Below are 8,047 nucleotides of genomic sequence, written 5' to 3' on the forward strand. Positions count from 1 at the left end.
CCTGAATTATAAGATTTCATTCAAAGTCTGTAGATCTCACAATAAAAAAAATCCACATAAATCTGTATTTACTTTCAGAAAAAAGGAATTAGAAATGTAACATGAAAATGTTTTAAAAGTAGGATAAATGTGAAATATAAACATAAATGTGTAAGCGGCTTAGCGGTAAAGTGCATGTCTCCCATGCGAGGCAATTTGGGTTCAATCCTAACTTTTTAAAATTCATCCACTATAAATAATGAAATCATTTAAAATGATTAAATATTGAATAATTATATTAATTAAAAATAATGACAGATAAATACAATTAATAATAAGAAAGGAAAAGTAATTAAAATTGATGTCATTCCAAATGTGTGGTTCAAGAGGTCGTTGTCACAAAAAGAAGCTTTGAAATAAAATAGTTGTTGCCGCAAAATTATAAAAAAATCGAAAAAAAAATTTCGTTGCCACGAAAACAAAATTATCACATATAACGGCATTCAGACATGTCTACATCACTTCCAGTTGTCACATCGTGGGGATAGTGAGATCATGTCTTGATGTATCATGATCCAAGAGGTGACTTCCTCTTGCCCTTTCTTCACGCCCTTTTTCTTGACGGCATTTCCGCTGCACGAGTGTCTGGCCTTACTACTGACAACTTTCGGTCCCATCTTCCTTATAATTAAAATGATTATTATTAAAATATAAATTTTAAATAAAACTATCTATTAACACTTCAATCTCACTGCTACGGCACATTATCGTGCACCAAAAACCGGTTATTCGATTGGGCTTTTCAAAGCTCAAAAGTCTGTCTATTACATTTTTATGACATATGGAGTCCCTCAGGACCAAATTCCTTGCTATCCCTTTCCAGGTTCTCCCTTCTGTGGAAAAACAATCATCAAAATTTATTACATTACAGAATTCTGAAACCAAAGTTTCCGTAGCAGAGGTGAACGTTTTCCAACCTAAGCAATGATTGCTGTTTCGTCTTAAGATTGTAAGTAAAGCACAAGTTTCATTTCTGTTGACAGTTTGTTTGCAAGCTTGATGGCCGTGTGGTTGTACAACTTTCAGATTTCTCTGATACTGTAGTTCTTGCTTTACAGCAAATGTTCATTATTATCGTTGGAGCCAAAGGGGCGCCTGTTAAAACATCTATACCTAAATGCAACTGAACGCATGATCCTCTACGGTTGCCCAGTCTGGATGACTGGGACAGCAAGAATATGCCAAAAACTACAACAAATACAGCGAGTAATCCTGTTAAAAATCACCAGTGCGTATAGCACCATATCAACCGCAGCACTTCAGGTTCTAACTGGCACGCTGCCACTCGACCTAAAAGCAGAATTAGAAAGATCAATCTACTGACTTCTACACTAGAAAGAGGACCTTCACACTAAAGAAGATTTACATCTATCCTATGCCAGCATAGAAAAGCTTCCAAGATCCCCCTGCCTTACACCCAGGAGATCTATCTACCAACCCTTCCCTGGTGCAAATCGCCACCCTCAGGACAACAAAGAGAGACTTTCTCTGACGGATAAAAAATTTCAGGACGAGTAGGGGCAGCGTTCACGGTCTTTTTGAACAATGAAGAAATTTATCAAGCACAGTTCCGTCTAAGCAACCATGATTCGGTCTTCCAAGCCCCGAGTCCCTCGCACTCAAAGAAGCAGCACTATGGTTAGGTAGGTAGGTAGGTAGGTGACGGAAGACGCGGACGCCTGGTGGCTACCAGAGATAAGCAGGCATGTGTCCCTCGCCTTCCACTATCTAATGACAACTACTCCTTGTGGCCTCAAGAGACCACACCGGGAGCTTATTAAGTGCGCAGGAGTTTACATAGCCAAACAGGGGCGACTTATTGACATTGCTTAACTAATTACATAGTTACCGGTATGAGACGGATTTACAGAGGAGGGGCTCAGAGCTAAGTACTAAATGTATGAAAACACAAAAACATAAAAATGTACAGAAAACACACGCACATAGAGGAAAAAAAAAAAAGGAGAGGGATGCACTTGATTAACACTGAAGACTTATGACAAATAAAACACACTTAAAAAATAATAATAATACACATATACCACATGACAGATACATATTCGGCCTCATTGACCACATATATTGTACATTGTGGGGTGTGTTTACAGATGAGGGGCCATAATATGGGATTAACATGTGATTGCTGGACATTGATATGGGGGACACGGAGAGGTCCTGGCGAATATATATTTGTGGAGCGCATAGGTTACTGAGTGTATGAGCACGCCGAGCGCGGTGACATGTTAGCAGCACAGGGTGATGCGCATGTTGACTTCTGTTAATGGCGGACGTTGTGGGATTATGCAGCGTCGCATAAATCTTGGCCCATAGCTGCGAGCTGGTCAATGACCTTACAGATTTTATTGATTGCAGGTTTGTTTTTAATAATGAGCCGTTGAAAGGCGTCTGTAGGAGAAGTGGGATGCTTAATGTGGTTGTCTGCTGTGAGTGGGGCAAGAGTAGATATAGTGTTCTGGTGATCCAAGTTGGCCTCACACGCAAGCATCTGTAGTGGAGATGTTGTGCCTATAATAATACGCTGGATAGGGACCAAGTCCCGTTATGAACCGGGTGAGTTGGGGTATAGGCTATGAGGCTTGATAGAGAGACTTTTGGTAGAAGATTGTAGGTCCGCCGTCCGGTGTCACACGCGTTCCATTCCTCTTGCCATTTTTTGAGTAGGTCTTCTTTGAGAAGCCTCTTTAGATGCGATGGTGGTGCACGGATACGGATTTGCTAAACTTCAGAACTGGTGGCGGCTTCTTTGGCTAGGGTGTCTTCTGCCTCGTTTCCATCTAGACCAGTATGCGCCTTGACCCAGGTGAGGTGAATGCGTTGCTGGTGGTTGAGAGAGAGTAGCTTTTGGATTTCGGAGATAATTGGGGAGGTGTGGCTTAAGTTTTGAATTGCCAGGAGTGAAGATTGGCTGTCTGTACAGATGCATGCTTGGTGGTAGCTGTTATTTAGTATGTCGTTGGTGGCGTTGAGGATGGCCAAGGCTTCTGCCTGGAATACACTATTGAAGTGCCGCAGTGCTGCCTTCCAGCTGGTATATTCATCATTTTGGTGGTAGCAAATGTAGGCGCTTCCAACTCCGTCTTCAATCTTGGATCCATCGGTGTAGTAGACGTAAGTAGCGTTGGGAATACTAGAAGTGCTAGCGTTGTCTATGGTGATGCAGAAGTTTCTACCTTGAATGCCTGTGTGTGGGCGTTGAGTGGGGACAGTGTTTTCATATAAGGTCGGACTGTGGGTTGTATCGTGGGAGGTGGCGTCTTTGCGTAGTTGCAGGACTCTGGTTATTGTAGCTTCTTGCTCAGCTCTAAGATATAGTGGTGGTATGCCTGCAAGGATAATGGCCGCAGAGGTGGCTGTGGTGCGAAAACCTTTGCACATCATTAGTGCGAAAGATCTTTGAATGATCTGTAGTTGTTTAAGTTTTCGGCTTTGCATCGGCGTCACCCATATTGCAGCAGCGTACAGGACTATGGGTTCAATCACTGTCGTGTATAAAATCTTGTTAATATATGGGTTTTGTACCCAATTTATACCTTGAAATTGACGGGCCTTGCGTGCAATGGCTTGGTCTTAATTTTGAGGTGCTGTAGATGTGGGATTCATGTAAGGCCTTTGTCCCATGTTAAGCCTAAATACTTGAGCTCTTTGACGATTTTTAGATTTTTCTTTTGAAGTTTGATACATGGATTTCTGCTTGGGTTGGTACCTGGCTTGGGAATGATAAAAGGGGTTGATTTGGCAGTGGAGATGGTTAATTTGAGTTCTTAGCAGAGGAAGCTGAATTTTTGTAATACTTGAGTGCTTCTGTGTTCCAATTCGTTTCTGGCGCGACCCTGGATTAGGAACGCAACGTCGTCTGCATAGGAAACTAGTTGTGTGTGCTGTGGCCATTTGGTGGAGATGATGCTGTTGAAAGTTAGATTCCAGAGCACTGGGTCGGCACAGGATCCTTGCGGACATCCTCTCTCCTGCTGTTTGATGGTTGTCCCGTTGTTGTGTGGGACCAGGAGGAATCGGTTCTGGAGGTAACTGTCAAATATGCCATAGATGTTACGGGGGCATCGAGATGAGCGGAGAGCTTGTTTAATGGCCGGCCACCAGAGTGTGTCAGAGGCACTCTGAAGGTCAAATGAGACAAAGGCCGTGGGAAGCTGCTGTTCTTTTTTGTGGTGGATTATGCGTCGAACTTCCTCCAGAGCATGCAGTGTGGAGAGGCCAGAGCGGAAGCCGAACTGCCTGCTGCTTAGGATGCGGTTGCCTTGCAGAAGAAAGATGAGTCTTTGTACTATTAGTTTTTCGTAGACTTTCCCTAGAGCCGGCAACAGGCAGATCGGTTGGAGAGAGCTTGGGCTTTAAGGATCTTTGTTCTTTTTAGTGAAGAAGACTACATCGCTGAATTTCTTTCCTTCAAAAACATCCCCACACGACAGCACTTAGAGAGATCCTCTTGACGTTAGGCTCCTCCATCCCTTTAAAGATCAACTGGATAAAAGGACATACCGGGAAGAAAGTCAACGAACGAGCGGATAAACTAGCTAAGACTGCAGCTTTCAAACCAGAAATTGACAAGGAAGTTTCGCTTTCCGCAGAAATTGCAAAAAATCTCCTCAAGACAACATTCCAAGAGATATATTCATCACGATGGCAGAAAGAAGAGACAGGAAAATTCACTTACAAAATCTTCCCAATACCTACTCTCAAGAGGCTCAAATGCAATCGACTCTTCCTCCAGGCCTGTACCAACCACGGGAAATTCCCAGGGTATTACAGACGATTCTTCAGACGGGACGTCAACTGTTCTTGCGATTTTCGTGGAGAAGACGCGGACGCACTTCATTACCTGCTCTCCTGCCCTCTGACAGAGCACCTTCGACAACAGTTCTTTTCTTCCGACTATATCACATATCCTGTGAATAGACTGTTCACGGACTATTACTGTAACAAGGGCATCTTATAGATAATGAAGCAATTGAACGAAAATAATTATATCCCAGAAAGATTAATGTAAAATGTAGAAAGGTGGCCTAACCGTCAGATTGCTATCAATGACTAGGATGACTTCCTAACCCTATAGTGCCATTAACTCAGTTTGGCGGAACAGGTTAAGTAAAGTGACAGCAGAACATAGATAAATGAATTTTAAAAAATAAATAAATATGAAAGGTATCAAAATTGAACGGTCCCCCGAAGCGCTTTGTTAAGGTTTTTTAAGCTGTCGCTGAGCTTGCAATCTAACAATATGCGGTTACACTCATTCCTTCTAACCATTTTGTTTATCTTTTTAGCTTTACCATTAAGTATCCTTTTCTTCGCACTTACGCCATACGCAATTCAATTCAACAGCAAAATTACAAAATTTTGAAACCAACATAGCAGTATACTGTTTGTTGTTTGACTTCTGAAATAGCAGTATACGTTTAGAATTCCCAATGCAATGTTAAACGTTGGCATTCAATTTGCCTTTTTTTTTTTCAGTCCTTTCTCTCACCATATTAATGTTCAATTTTTAAATTATTCTTGTAAGATGGCTTTACAAAACTTTTTTTTTTTTTTTTTTTTTTTTTTGTCTTTTTATTATTAACGTTTGTGGTTTGTGTGTTTGCTTTATTTATTAAATATCGTGTTTTTGGCGCTTACGCCACATAAAATACCATTCAACAGCAAAATTAGACAATATTTAAAAAGGCATATCTTTAGAATTTTCGATGAACAAAATTCGCCCTGGGGATAAAAGTGTTTCATTCCGTACAGTGTTGCCACAGCTCGCTTTGAAATCGTTGAGCTTGTTAACGAAAAATTCGTTAAATTTAGCACTATATGAAATATATAATAAAACAAATAGGAAATTCAAAATTCGGGCTTCTAGGCGCCCATTTTCGAGTGGAGGACTACGTTATTCAAAATTTGATGGCCATAGACACCGTTGTTTTCTAACAATGCGAAAAACATACATACATTCATGCAGATTCGTCATTATTTAATTTACTTAAATACAGTACTAAGTTTAATTTACTTAGTACAGGGCGATAATATTTGGTGGCAACAATTTGAAAAATGATACAACGCATTTAAGCGTTTCGACGCAAAATTCCGGTTCGAGACTAATATCCCACTTGGGATTAACGTCCCTTTTAGTCTAAAAATTCTGTTTGTAAGCAGACGATATTTTAAGAAAAGCAAGATGAGACGTCATAATAAAAAATTTGTCAATTATTGTTTGAACGGTTTGCTAGAATTTTTTTTTTAATTAATAGTAAAACTTTGTAGTCATGTTATGCATAACCAGTTTTCAAGTTCAGTGCCGATTTTGTACGTATCGTACATCGACATATATCAATTTTAATCCATGTTATGATAAAATTGGATATTCGTTATTGATTACTCTTTGGTGGAGGAAATTTCTGTTATCCGTTTTCTTATCCGTCATTACAACTGTCCGATGGATATTGATTTACGATGGCCGAGCCGAACACAGGTAGTTCGACCAAGGTACGAATCTCGGCCAAACGTTCTATTTGCATGGAAGTTTTTGTGGTTTTTGCCACGCAATGTAATATGAATACAGGCCAGTTGCTCGTAGAAAGTCCTCCACGAAGGCATCCCTTTCCTTGGGCAAACAGTCTTTGAGTGTTTACCACACTCTAAATAATACAATCTGCACAGTTGACGGAAATTTCCCTATAATACAACATGCAATATCGTGCGCAGTATAACTTATTATTAGTCCAGAAAGGCTATTAGTCTCGAAGCGTGCGTTATTTTGCAAATTTTCAAACTGTGAAAATTTGCAAATATAGCGCTGATTTTTTATGTTTGACTTCTAAATTAAAACTAACAACTTTGTTAGTTGTAACCGTAATTCTCTTTTTGCCTTCCAAAAATTGCTAGAACTGTCTCTCGCGTCCGATTTAGAAAGCTAAAATATGCCAGAGAGAGAACATCTCAGCTCAGTTGTTTAATGAATTGTTGTTTACTTAACTGCTGTAATTTTATTGCTCGGATTAACTTTCTCTGCTCTGTGGATTGTGTTGTATTCTAACGTTTTTAGTAGTTTAAAGGATAGCTACTGATTATGTTACGAGATATTGTGATATTGTACGAATATCTCTGAGAAAAAATTCCATCTTTGTTATATTTCTTGTGATAAGAATAAATTTTATTAATTTTTTTCGAACTTGTGCAATCAATCTATTACCAAACCGTACGCACGTAACAATATTTTATAACAATTAAAATTCAATTAAAGAAGCTTTCCTAATATAAAAGTTGAAAAGAAAACAATAATGATATATATAAAAAAATCACCACGGATAAAAGTACTGTAATAAAGGAATAAAGCAGAATATTGTACATGTTAAACACATACGCCTCTTATTAAAGCAAGCAGTTCATGTTTAAATTATTCTGAAGGTGCACTTACTTATCTTCTACTTTCTTATCGGTATGTACCTTTTCTGTTATCCTTAGATATTTCATAATTATCGAAGCAACCATTAAAAATCTTAGAAATGTGTTTTGTTACCCACTTCTTTGCGCAAAAAAAGAACGTAAGAGGATTATATACCATGCAACGGAACAGTTTAATTGGCCGATTTCATGATTCTCTTACCTTTCCTCCCCCTTTCTGTCTCCTTTTCCTGGAAAAGATATTTTCAAATAATTACTCCCTGAAGGGATTCTCCGGAGATCGGATTACACTTTCGCTGCCCTAAGCTGCTTCCGAAAACAGGCACTTTTTCCCCTATTATTTTTTTGCTTTTCCCCTCAACGACTGTATTCTGCGTAATCCGAGTTTCCTGAAAATGATGGACAGAACTGACAGTGTTTTCCAAGAATAGTTGAAGTGTCTCCCTTTTTTATCTGACTTGTGGCATGTGTGGAAATGACATTTAATAGCGGACTTTCTTAAAAATATTCTGTTATATCTTAAACTACCATACAGTCAATTACTGTGACTAGTCTGGTTCAAGGTATCCTGTTTTACTGAATA

Source organism: Stegodyphus dumicola, chromosome 6, assembly GCF_044657685.1.
Source record: "Stegodyphus dumicola isolate Sdum_Otavi_A_Nest chromosome 6, ASM4465768v1".
NCBI classification, from domain to species: Eukaryota; Metazoa; Arthropoda; class Arachnida; order Araneae; family Eresidae; genus Stegodyphus; species Stegodyphus dumicola.